The sequence below is a fragment of the Aedes aegypti genome, chromosome 3 (genome assembly GCF_002204515.2).
Source record: "Aedes aegypti strain LVP_AGWG chromosome 3, AaegL5.0 Primary Assembly, whole genome shotgun sequence".
Classification (NCBI taxonomy): domain Eukaryota; kingdom Metazoa; phylum Arthropoda; class Insecta; order Diptera; family Culicidae; genus Aedes; species Aedes aegypti.
In genome coordinates, this window is record NC_035109.1 from 398,853,507 (window position 1) to 398,867,416 (window position 13,910).

The window sequence follows — 13,910 nt, forward strand, 5'->3', positions numbered from 1 at the left end:
GTCAAACGGTTCAAAAGTTATAATTTTTTTTTTTAAATAAAAATTTTGCAAAATCGCGATTTTTCTGGTCACTCTATTTCGGAAATGGTCACCCTAATCAAAAAATCCAAAAATACGTGTATTCTTATTTCGGATAAGGAACAAAATAGCAAATTTGCACGGAATTCGGAGACCCACTAGATCGGTTTTTCATGGAATGGCTGTATTACAACATCAGCTGTAATTACACAAAGAACAAACAGACGCTACTCAGGATCAATGCGTAAGTACCGGTGCTCTCATTACTATAATTAACAATACCGGTGCCGACTGCGTATGAATGCAGGTCAATTTGGGAATGGGAAGGAAATGTTGATGTGTTACTGGATTTATGGAAGCCGAGGAGTCCTTTGCAGTTACACAAGATAACACTGGGAGCTTGGATTTGTTTTGGTTAACGATGAAGATAAAATTTGAAATACTTTGAGCCGATACTCTTGTCGTTACCCTAATACGTGAACCAGACACAAACTCTCATTTCACCGCTTGCTCCACATGATCATGCAACAGTTTCAACGGATTGAACACTACTCATCTTGTTATACTTCACTATACTCCGAATAAAGGATACTTTCAATATCGGAATTCTCATCGAGTTACACGAAGCTTTTCCATATACGAAACATTCGTTTCGTTATTATCCTGATTTTTAAATTCTGTGTATCGTTTCGTTTCGTAAAAAAAAAATCATAACGCATACCATCATCACATACAACACCAGTGAAAATGTAGCGCACCGGACACACAGGACTTCCCACCGAGCGAGAGCAAAAAAAAGAGTTATTTATGTTTCTATTCGAATGCCCTTTCAACACATCAAAAAATCATCATTTACGACCGGTTCGTTTCACGTGCAGCCAACCTCGCATCTCGCGTCCAATCTCGGAGTGCTTCGGTTAATGGCCAATGGATTCCCGATCCTTGATGATGAGCCGCAGCTGAGCTTCAAAAAGTTTTCCACCAGGCTGACCTTTTTATTCCACGTCCGCATCGGACTTTTCATCAATTGCGCGCGCGGTTCACTCAAAGGGAAAGCGTTTCCATCGGTAGGGTGGGAAAAAAAATCCCTCCGTTATAATGTGCCACTACGCTATTGAAGCGCCAGGCAGTGAAATCATGTGAGTGTTTTCTCATCTTCCGGAAATCCTTTTGCCTCCCTGGTTCTGGTTTGAGCATGGAGTGGGAAAGTAATGGATGAAATTTGACGTAGTTATTGGGATGGGTGAAGTTAAAGATCGAATTCAATGCTGTCAGCTTTGAATTGGATGTCTGCTAAAGACAATGAAATGAATGGAGCATTTTGCTCTTCCTTCAATGTAATCCGTCAATTTGACTTTTTCGATAAACGCCCTCAAATTTACAGATTCTTACTTCTCATGACACGCAATCAATCGACTTCACATCCGACCATTTTACAATTCATCAAACGACCCGAAAAGACACAAGACACACTTCGTCTCCTGTCCCCAATCGAGAAAATCTATGGCAAAAGTTTCAATTTCGATTGATATTCTGCACCGCCCAGCCCCAAACCAACTCTAGCGTTTCATCTCTGTGAAGCAAGTGAATAATTTCCACTTTCGCTGCTGCTGCTTGATCTAGCTGTGTCAACCGAAGCGACGCCCAAGCTTTCGACGACCGATACGCTGCTTGGTTCTAGTCCAGACGCGTAATATACGCTTCGGAGGTGGCCTCACTCATCCGTGTAATTTATTCCATTAAGCAATGGCTTACAATCACGACGCTGCAGAAGGAGCCACCTCCACAGGCCACCAGAAACCGCCCCCGAACATCCTTTTCTTGGAACGGCGACTTTTCCGACTGGCAGAAAATAAGTGATTGGCGAGTAATTTTAAACTTTCGCAACTTGATTGACTATGACGCCAAAATAAGAGGGAGAAGAACGCATGGGCAGCGGTAATGGGGACCGATCAAAGTTGCAATCAAACTCTTTCTTAGGAGGAGTGTTTCGAAATGCAAACTGGAACAAACTCATGTGATGATGGCGGTGTTAATAAAGCAAAAACACATTTATTAAATCAAAACGTCAAACTTTTCCGATGGAAAAAGCACATTTTGCATTGATGTTAATTTCAAATAAGACTTGCTTTGTTAAAATACCAACCATAATACTAAAGACATGATCGTAATTTGAAAAGAACATGTCATCAATGATAAAGTTCTGCAAAAAGAACTAAGAGAAGTTCAATGCATCCCGAACACGACTTGATGTTGCGAACCGAATTGTTTAGAGAAAATGATGCAAGGTGAGAGCAGCACCACAACGAACACCTGAACATCGGTGGACACAGACAGTCAAGACATTGGAAGAATAGATAACGTCAGCATCGCGGATGATGGTAATCAAGCTGCCCCATAAGGTGAGAAGTGAGGTATGGTATTCATCAGCTCAATGAAAACAAAGCAGCTGGAAGGAACTTCAGCAACTTACTCTGAGGGGTTGGTCGAGGTTTAGATAGCAGTAGCGGTAAACGCGTGGATATTGAGCAATTCCACACTGAGGGTCGTGAGTTTGAATCCTGGGTTGGAAATTTTCTCGACCCACCAGGGCATAGAGTATCTTCGCACCTGCTAAAAGACATAAACATGTAAAAATAATCAATTGGCAAAGAAAGGTATAATTTAATAATTATGTGAAAGTGCTTTGTCCTGGTTGGGACGTAACGCCAGCACGAAGAACAACTAGAAGTACCATCCACCAAACTTCTTATTCTTTAATAAAAAAGCCTTTTCAACTTTATCTGTCGGTAAACAGGTTAGTTGCTCTGCTTTGTACCAAACTGCATCCAGAAGTTTCTTGAGATGCATATGTCCAGGACGCAATCAAATTCCACTACCCAAATGGTACAGTTTAAACTGTATATGTGTGAAAGCGTGCGAAATTAAATTATTGTCGGAATGGGTACAGTGCTTAGACTCGCCTTGATTACCATGCCGTTGTTGCTTAGAACATGCAACTCTGCCAGCAAAGACGGACGTCAGGGGAAAGCTACATATTCATAAAGTCCACAGTAAACCGACGGCGTTAATCAGGAAATTCGTCTCTCGAAAGTTTTCAGCTGCTGTTTCAACTGGAAGAGCTCCGTATAGTTGTCGTCAGTATCGTCTTCGTTGGAAAATCAGGATAAACGGAGGGAATGGGAAAGCGCGGTTGGCCACTGTGGAGCAAACACGACCTAAAATTTCTTGATTGTGGCTGCCAGTGGTTGGCTAATTGGCGTAACGATTAGCTCACCGATGCGAAATGTGTTCTCTCGGGTGCCAATTTTTGCGGTTTGAGCAAATAAATTTCCACTTGGAATGATTTGCATTCGGATGACGTGGAGAAATGAGCATAGTTCACCGGTTGCAATCATGGTTTAAGCATTTCAAGTTTACTTAATTCACTAGGAATTTAAAGAGGTACCTCTTTGAGGTTGGCAAAGCAATGAAATTGTGTGTTATTGATTGATCCGTTATGTATGAGCACTCCAATGTATAATAAACATAGAATTTTTACTTCGTAAATAAATATTTCATTCGTTTGCAAGGTACACTGGATTATCAATTCTAAAACTGGATCGAGAATTCAGAGATTTAATTAGTTCGTAGATTACATCAGCTCATTGAACGAGAATTTGGCGCTTGAAGCTGAATTCGTAGTAATCCATCTCTAATGCTTTGCTAGATCATAAAGGTTAGTTTAACCTTTACGTTACCGGCCTCCGACAAGACATTTTCAAATAGCTATCATTTCGTCAATTCCCATCCGATTTTTTTGAAACCACCGTCAGTATACTTTAAAATGGTATTAGTTATTTTTCATAAATGGACAATGCTGAATTCGGAACCATACCGGAGATATTCCGGGTTGTGCTGGGGTCACGAGGGTGTCAAATTTGGGAAATGTGATTTTTTTATTTATTGCCGTTACAAAACTGATGTTTTTATGTAAAACGTGAGATAATGATGGATTGTCATCATTTCAACATAATTTGAATAAGTGGACCGTTCCGAAACATCGTAGCCGGTTCTGCCAGGGCCAGTTTGGGGACATTTTCATTTCATATCCAAAACATACCGTGCGACGTCCAAAACAAAAATTTTCAATAACTCACATAGCGATTGCCGGCATTCAGAAATTTACATGAGTTTAACCCTTTGGGGCCTGATTTTTTCCAAGAACTATTATACAGTTTTTTGAACGCCTTTCAATAGTTTTGGTGCTCAAAATGCTAAACATTACAAGAAATGATGACAAATATTATTTTGGGAGGTGCTAGGTCTTCCAAACTGCTCTTGAGTTCATAACTTGAAGTCTATGCTTGTAATAACAACCTTGTTCATCATACAAGGTGATGAACTGTAATCTACCGTATATTCTGAACCTTCTGAGTGTTCAGCAAATATTATCAGATCATTTCGAATGTTCTAGATTATCTAACTTGTCGGGATGTTCAGTACATAAGATCTACAACGCGATGAGAGCCAGGATTTAGTGGTAATAAATTAATAACCACGAAACGAAGCACTTCCGAAACATGGTGTATTCGACAAAGTTTCCAGTCATAATAAGCGACATCTATTGGGAAGCATCCATTAATTATGTCACGTAAAAATATACTATTTTCAACCCCCCTGCTTTTCACCTTTTGTTTGAGAACAATTTGTGAAAACGTCAGTAGAGTCTAAATGCGTAAACTAGTAGAAAAACGTTTTGAATATATGTGTTTGTCGACGAATCTTCTTCTTTTTTTCTTGGCATATCGTTCCCACTGGGAGGAAGCTGGCTTCTCAGCTTAGTGTTAGTTTAGCACTTCCACATTTATTACCTGAGATCTCTCTCAGCTAATGACCTTTTTGCATGGATATATCGTGTGGCAGGCAAGCATGGGAAAATTCACTCACTCACCCGAACGCTACCGATAAAATATCTGCAAAGTATCTGCTGCCACCGAATGTTCAATGACTGCCGAACGCTACTAGGGTGAGCGCGATCCCGACGAATCGTAAACGATTGAGATACACCGAAAATGAAAAGATATACAGATCGGAGAGAGCACCTATCCTCTCTTAAATTGGAGACACGAAAGAACGCGTTCGCCATTCGATCACTGAAAGCTTCCTGCGAAATGTACAGATTTTGAGTTCACTGAAACATTTCGCCTTGTGTCACGGCATAAAAATTAACAAGGCAGTCTCTTCACTGATGTAAATATCGAGTTTCATTGTAAACATGTGACGTCACTCTTATCGTACCATATACCTTCCGGACCACTAGATCATTTTTTTCGCAAATTTGTTCGAGGTGGATAGGAATGACGTCGTCGAGTAGCTGTCAGTTTCCGGAATATATCACCTTCTTAATTTTGGTACACCGTGGCCTTGTGTATTACCAGTCAGGGAACGCTCTTCAGCTCTCAAATACGAATGCCACTCGTGCGGAATCGGAATGTAAAGAATCATTCGCTACAGCAATCGGATGCCTTCGGCACAATGAGTCGGTAGTGAATCATTCTGTTGCCATTTTTGTCTAACTTGTCGCTCGGCGAACAAGAAGAAAGCGCATTGGAAATTGAAACACTCAGCTTGGTTGGAGAAACGACAATCTCGCTCTTGACCGCTTGTGGATGTGAGCGAGAGAAATGCAATATTCGAGTGAATGTTTCCCATGCTTGGTGGCAGGCATGCGCCCATACTCTGTGCCCAAGGAAGTCAAGACTCTTTCCTTTCGGTAATCTTCATACAAATCTCGAGCTCTACTTCTTTTTTGCAATCCTGCAACACGACTATCCGTGTAGAGGCGTCACTACTGTACTGTCACAGACAAACAGACGTAACACTCTTGAGAAGCTCATGGTACATGCGTTTAACGATGAATTTGAATTTCATTTGATCGACGCGATCGTTCCACCAGAGGCGCTAGTGTTCGACCGCTTTGACTTTTGATAGTGTACACGTTGCTAAATGATGCGAACAAAACTTACAGGCAATTCGTGTAGTAGTGTGTGTGTTAGGCAAACGTCAACTAAAAATCCATCATGGCAGACAGTGCTTCGCGCGGTTCTTGCAACAGATGGCAGTGTGGACTATAAGACTATCCATAAGGACACTTCGCGATTGGGTTGACAGCTGAAAGTGCAAGCACAGTGAACACTAAACGTACCGAAATTTCGTTAAGCGTCATCAGTGCTTACCAATCTCCTTTGTTCCCCAAGCGATGATTGTCAAAAATTCATGGTAAACAAACAAATTAATTGATCACAGCTGTCTCATGGATTGCCTTATTGTCAGTTAAGCACTTGGTACACTCTTTGCCAAGGGTGCAAATTTTTCCGCACGCATAAGCTAACACTTCAATGGAAGCTTGCGCAGTGACAACATTATTTATCTCCACCTCTTTCTCTCATTCGGCGTCGCTCCGTATAGCCGAGAGGCTTTAGAAGTTTCACGACACTCTCTGAGTTATTTCTCAATCCCTGAAAATTTGATGGCAATCGGATGAAAACTCGAATTTTGCGAATCAATTTTGTGTGTGGCAATTTCATCGTGGACACCCTTTACTCTATGCCCAAGGCAGTCGAGAATATTTTCATTACGAAAAGATCCTGGGCCGACCGGGAATCGAACTCGGAAACCTCAGCATGGTCATGATGAATATCCGCGTCTTTACAGTTTAGGCTATGGGGGCTCTAGCGCAAGCAACTACTGCTGTAAATTTCGAGAATTGAGCTTCGGGATAGTCTGAACGTCGTAGAATATCCCAGGACATGAAAAAGCATGTGAAGCAGCGTTTTCTTGACATAATAGGTATGTATTACCAAGTACGAACATCAATTGTATTTACAAAAGGCATTTTAAGCTACTTTTATACTAATTATTCTATACTAGGTTGCCAAGTAGGACATTAAGGCATACACCTAAAAATTTTCCCTGACAGGGAAGTATATTTGCAGGGACTTTTCCGAAGACAGTAAATTTTATTCATTGATTCTTTTTATACAGCCATTTTCCGACTACGGTCATAAATGACCGTGCCGGCCCCAAAGGGAAAACTTTGATCATTTTAGCGAGAAAAGTTACTGGAACAAGGGTAGACCTGAAGTTCTGAACTCCAGGGTAAATTGGAGGGCCTGGAATATCACCAACGTTCCTTGAAATAGCAAATTGGTCTGTGAGAAGGTTCAGTGAACATGGTAGATTATATAACTTCAGTCAGTTTAGAAGGAAATATTACTGGAAAAATAGTAGACCTGAAGTTCTGAAGTCCTGGGGAAATTTTGAAGGATCTGCAATACCTCAAGCGTTCCTTGAAACAGCATATTGATCCATGAGAAGGTTCAGTCAACATAGTAGATTATATAACTTCACTCAGTTTAGAAAGAAAAACAAGGGAAGACCTGTAGTTCTGAACTCCAGTGTAATTTGGAGGGCCTGAAATACTCCAAACGTTCCTTGAAATATCTTTTTGATTCGTGAGAAAGCTCAGTGAACATTAAATAACTTCATCGTTTAGTAAGAAAAAATACTAGAACAATTGTAGATCTGAATTTCTGAACTCCGGGGTAATCTGGGTGGCTCGGAATACCCCAAACGTTCCTTGAAACAGCTAATTGATCCGTTAGAAAATTCAGTGAACATGTTAGATTTTATAACTTCACTCAGTTTAGCGAGATAAATTACTTGAACAAGTGCAGACCTGAAGTTCTGAGCTCCAGGGTAATTTGGAGGGCCTGGAATATCCCAAACGTTCCTTGAAAGAGCTTATTGATCCATGAGGAGGTTTAGTGAGCATGTTAGATGATATAACTTCACTCAGTTTAGTGAGATAAATTACAGAAACAAATGTAAACCTAAAGTTACGAATACTAGGGTAATTTGGAGGGCTTAGAATACCCCAAACGTTCCTTGAATTAGCCTATTGATTCGTGACAAGGTTCAGTAAACTTGATAAGTTGTATATCTTTACTCAGTTTAGCAAGAAAAAATACTGGAATAAGTGTAGACCTGAAGTTCTGAACTCCAGGGTAATTTGGAGCACCTATAATATCCCAAACGCTCCTTGAAACAGCCTCTTGATGCATGAGAAGGTTTAGTGAACAGGAAAGATTTTATAAATTCACTCAGTTTAGCGAGATAAATTTCTGGAATAAGTGTAGACCTGAAGTCCTGAACTCCAGGGTAATTTGGAGGGCCTGGAATATCTCAAACATTCCTTGAAATAGCTTTTGAGATTCTCAGAGGTTGGTAGATTCTATTTGAATTTGTAATGTTAATGGTTTTAACGCAAACAATTACTGTTACGGTTGTAGATTTCAAAGAGTGTGCTTCAGGACGGTTTGGACGTCCTAGAACATCCCAGGACATAGCAAAGCAAGTGAAATAGTGTTTTCGTTAAAAGAGTAATTCTGTATTATCTAGCCTGAACATCATATATGTCCACAAACAGCATTTCACGCTTCGTATGTACTTATAGTTCAATTTTCCAAACTTCAGGATGTTCAGGATGTTCTAGGTTGTCAATTAGGTCATAAAGGCATATACTTCATATTTTTCTCTGATGAAAGAGTATATTTGGGACAACTTTGCCGAAGACAGTATATACATTTGTTCATTGGTTCTTTTTTTTTACAGCCTTTTTTGTACTGCGGTCATATATGACCGCGCCGGCCCCAAAGGGTTAAAGAATTCAACCAAAGGTACGTAAATTATTTTTCATTTTTTTTTCAGATATTACAACAAGGTGTATATATTAGAGTGGTTCAAAACATCGTTTTTGCTCCACACCGCTTATTCGATTTTAGATCAAATTCTGAGTGCCCTCCCAAAATTTGAGCTCATTCGAATGAAAAATGAGGCTGCACAAGCCCTTTGAAGTTTATATGGGAATTACTATGAGAAAAGCAATTAATTCTTCCAATCGGTCATAGTGATTGCCCATGTGCTCTTGGGGACTAGAACTATTTTGATACGGTGAGATACAATAATCAGCTACAACTTTGCCGAAGACCGTTTTCAAATCGGATGCCCCAGTAATTAGTTATTGATTTTTGAATGATTTGTAAAACTTTGGCTATCATTATTGGGCTGTTCTGCAGGCATCACTGGATATATGCAGTAAAACATAGTAGCCATGATTTGTGTCTGCTATCTTTCGCGCCAGGCGCAGCAATGTTGTCTGTTCAGAAGTTGAATGAGCACTGCTGAAGAATTTGAGACTGGATATAAATCAATAACATCGTAGCTCTAATCTCCACTAGCACATGGGCAAACACTATGACCAATTGAATGAATTGGTTGCTTTTTCCATAGTAATTCCCATATAAACTTTAAAGGGCTTGTGCAGTCTCATTTTTCATCCAAATGAGCTCAAATTTTGGGAGGACACTCAGAATTTGATCTAGAATCGAATGAGCGATGTGGAGCAAAAACGATTTTTTGAACCACTCTAGTATATATACCATCTTTCGTTGATTACCCCAAGACTTCCTAAGAATATTTCTTCTCAGAATTCCTCCAAATATTTAATAAGGAATTCTTACAAGAATTGATAAGATAATAAAGATCAGGACATTACCAAATATTTTCTTCTTGTTTTATTTGTATCATTATTATTTCTCTTAGAATAATTTTAAAAATTTATCTGCAAAATCCAAAGAAAATTTATATTTTTGCTATCTTGCTATTGCTTCTTGGATTCCACAATTTTTTGCGTACGGTATTTTGCACAATATCAAAGAATATTCCTGGGATGACTCTCTGAGAAGTTCTAAAGTAATTCTGAAATAAATTTCAAAAAAAAATACTCTTTTCATTAGATTTTTTAGGCATGTTGAAACCTCTCAATAAAATTCTTGAGAAATATTTTACATTATGCTCAGAGGAATTCTAAGAAATGACTCAGAGAAAATAACTATGAAGAGGTTCCAACCAAATCAGCAGAGAAACTCTTGTATGAACTTCTATAGGAATTTCAGCGATCTAAGATAAATTGTTGATTCTTGGAATAGTTCTTGGTGTTCTTAAAAAATGCTGGGAGGAATTATTGACATTTTCGATCTTCTTCAAAGATATTCATCCAAAAATTTCCGAAAAGCTTCTTAGATGTATTTCATTGATAATCTCTAAAGAATTTCCTCCAAATATGTATATATGTAAACATGTAAAATGTATGGCAGAGTCCAAGAAAAAATACAAAGAGTAAAGAATGTCTAAAGAATTGTGGATCATATCCCAAGAAACGAAACATCAGTAGATGAATTCAGGAGAAAACTTTAAAATTTTTAATAATATTATATGTTTTATTAGTTAAACTAGTATAAATTATCCAGGAATCCATGAAAAATTATTTTCAATATCTTTAAAGTATTTAAAGGAGAAATCTTTGCAACAAATGTTAATACCTGTTCAGTTCATGAACTCATGCCTTGGATTTTTGAAGTTTTACATTTGATAGAATATATAACCGGAGTAAAAATTAAAAACAGGACCTGTAAAAATCTAGTAACATTTCGGGCTTTTGCACTGTTGTACTTTATACAACAGCTGTGATTTATATGCTATAATTTTCCAACAAAAATATCATTCTACACCCAACCAAAATGTATGCCTCAAGAACATACTTAAGAACAATTTTCAACAGTTTTAGTTTACAGTATGGCCCTTTATAATCCGGTGAAATCAATATATATAAAGCCATTCCATGAAAAACCGATCTAGTGGGTCTCCGAATTCCGTGCAAATTTGCTATTTTGTTCCTTATCCGAAATAAGGATACACGTATTTTTGGATTTTTTGATTAGGGTGACCATATCCGAAATAGGATGACCAGAAAAAATCGCGATTTTGCATTTTTTTTTTTTTAATAAAGCATCTAAACCGTTTGACCGATTTTCAATCTTTTTGGACGAAATGAAGGCTAAAGATTTTGACTTTTCAGGAAAATATAAAATTTCATAAAAATTGTGTTTTTTACATGAAAAAACTCAATAGTTTCCGTTTTTTCGTGTTTTGAAGGCCTCGGGACCAAAGGGGCTATTGCTGCTCTCATTTTTTCTTAAAAGTTCAGAAAATTTTACGTAAACTGTCAAATTTTCAGCGATGTATGTTTTTCAGTTTTTGAGATATATTTTTTTGAAAATAAAAAATCAGTCATTTTTCATCGGCACACACTGTAGATCTCAGCGCATTAGATTTGTAATGTTTAAAAAAAATCATAACTTTTGAACATCTCAACCGATTTCCAATCTTTTTTTTATGGAATGAAAGCTTAAGGTCTACTTTTCCATACAGGTTTGTTCTGCGAGTCGAGACAAGCTGACCTTAAATCGAAGCAAGCCGGCGTTTGCCACCCAAGTCAATCTTCCGGCGCAAACACAGTTATTTACTCGTAGTTATTAACACCATCAGCAAAGTCATCTTTGTATCTAAAAAATGGATAGTATTCATGGCTGGTCCAGAGTTTGACTTTAGTCATATTCAGTATAGTCTTCAACCATTCGTATTGACCACGGTGTACTATATTGAGAAGGTGATATATTCTGAAAAGTGACAGCTTCTTGACGACGTCATTCCTATCCACCTCGAACAAATTTGCGGAAAAAATAATCTAGTGGTCCGGATGGTATACGGTACGATAGGAGTGACGTCACATGTTTACAATCAAACTTTGTCCCGTAAAGAGCCTACCTTGTTAATTTTGTATGCCGTGGTATTATCTGAGAGTAGATAAAACTACTAATGCCTTTTTCGTCAGGTAAATCTTTTTCATGAAAACGTCGTATTCACATTTCGTTCTTGCCTAAAAACCAACAAAAAATCCTAAAACGCTAAGCCACATCGAGTTTTATCTACTTCTTCCATACATCCATTTTGCCTAAACAAAAGTCTGAACAAAGCCCATTGCTGACATTTGCTTCCTCGTTTGCCTAAATCACCTCTTTCCAGGGGCTCAAAATATTAAAACGATCTCTTAACCGTAGCTTCCGTTGACCAAGGCAAAGCTTTTCCGCCCAACAAAAAAATACCCAACCTCGAAACTGCAATTTCCCGACTTGCTGGAAAAAAAGCCCCAAACGAGGTTCCGTCTCTCAGTCACTTCTCCGTTGAGGCGGAAATTTATTTCATGCGGATACATAAAACATGACCGGTGACATTTCGCCTCGGTCTCGGCCTTTCGGTTTGCCAGGACCGTCCCGGATTTTTTTTTTGGCCGCCATCCTGAATGAACTCCCGCGCCTATAGTTTGACTGATAAATTAGTACTCAATGGCGAAGTACGGAAAGTGCCATTCTTTATTTTTTGCGAACGTTTGAGCGGAACAGCCTTCCTCTGGAATACGACGACCGCAAAAAACAACACGTATGTCCAAGAATGTGATATACGAAACGGTCGCGCCATTGTTCCGATGTTCGGAGTCTATTTTTTCCGTTCGCTTCCTAATCTGCGAGAATGCATTGAGCTTCGGAACGAATGGTGCCCCAAGAGTTCAATAAATACGACATGAGCTCGAGCCGGGGCTATTTAACATGTTTCTTAATTTTCTGAAACAACGAACCGGGCGAACATGTCTTTCCGTCTGGCTGGTAGGAATTGTTAAAGTGGATACGATTGCCATCCTAATAAGCTCCTCTGGCAAGCAATTTCGAGAGCCATTCAAGTCGCGTGTTTAGCAGAGCAAAGTACACACATTTGAATATGTTCTCGCTGTTTAATCTTCGTGGCTGTGGTGGCATTCCATGAACCTTCCTCGGATCTTAGTCAATGAGTCGTACGGTTAAGTCAAGGCTGGGGAACAGAACTAGCTGATTTAGTCATTCTGCTAACGAACGAACAGGAAGAGTTCAAATCTGCTTGCTCCCTGGCAGAATTAATGCGTGTGGGTGGATGTGTTTAAATGCGCCGGAATGGCAATTGGATTGAAAGAAAGATGCACGGAAACTATGCAAACCAAATAAACATTAACATACTTCGCGGGGCATATGAGCAGAAGCCAGGCAAGATAATTGGAATGGTACGTAAACAGTGGCTTACCACATGTTTGCCAGCCAAGATTAGCCAGCACTTGAACATTTCAGGAAATTAAATATTTAAAAGAATTTCATTTTAGTCATGCTCAATTAGAACAAAAAATGTCCTTTTCCAAATTATAATGTTCCATTACTATTTATCATTGTGTACGAAACCCGACCGATTCTAAAATAATAAATGTGTACTGGCGTTTTGCGCTTTATCTTGAAGAAAATGCATCCCACAAAAAAATGTCGCAAAGATTAAACGCCATCCGAGTAGTGATAAGAATATAGATTGACGAATGGACATGAGGTGATCCAAATGTGGAAACAGTACTTTAACGAACACCTGAATAATAATGATTCGTGGTGCGTTACTGGGTAAGATCTACCAACATGAACCCTAGTTTTATCTTGTTTTTCAGGCTAGGGCAATATGTTCTATTAAATATAGATTCTATTAAAGAATTTGCAATAAAAAGTCCTTGTTACTGACAATAGCTTCTGTAATAGAATGTATTGTACATAGCAGATGGATAAAGAATTTAAGTTTGTCAGTCCCGAGGCTACACTTGAAGCCAGGTCATCAAACATTAGTGTAGTATCATAGAGTAAATGTAAAAAAAATAAAAATTCTTTCCTAAACACACAAAATCATTAAGTTCATAGCTAAAAGCAAACTTTGAATACTTTAACTCTAGAGCGTTTCCTTCAGTGTAATCGTAAGTTTTGCATTCGCTTCCAACTAGAGTTACATATTTCTCAGGAGCACATAATTGTACTCCAACCAAACCGTCTCTCAGCTCATCGGAATCCTAGTGTGCTGCGCTAGACGGAGGCTCACGAAAATTCTAAAAGCGC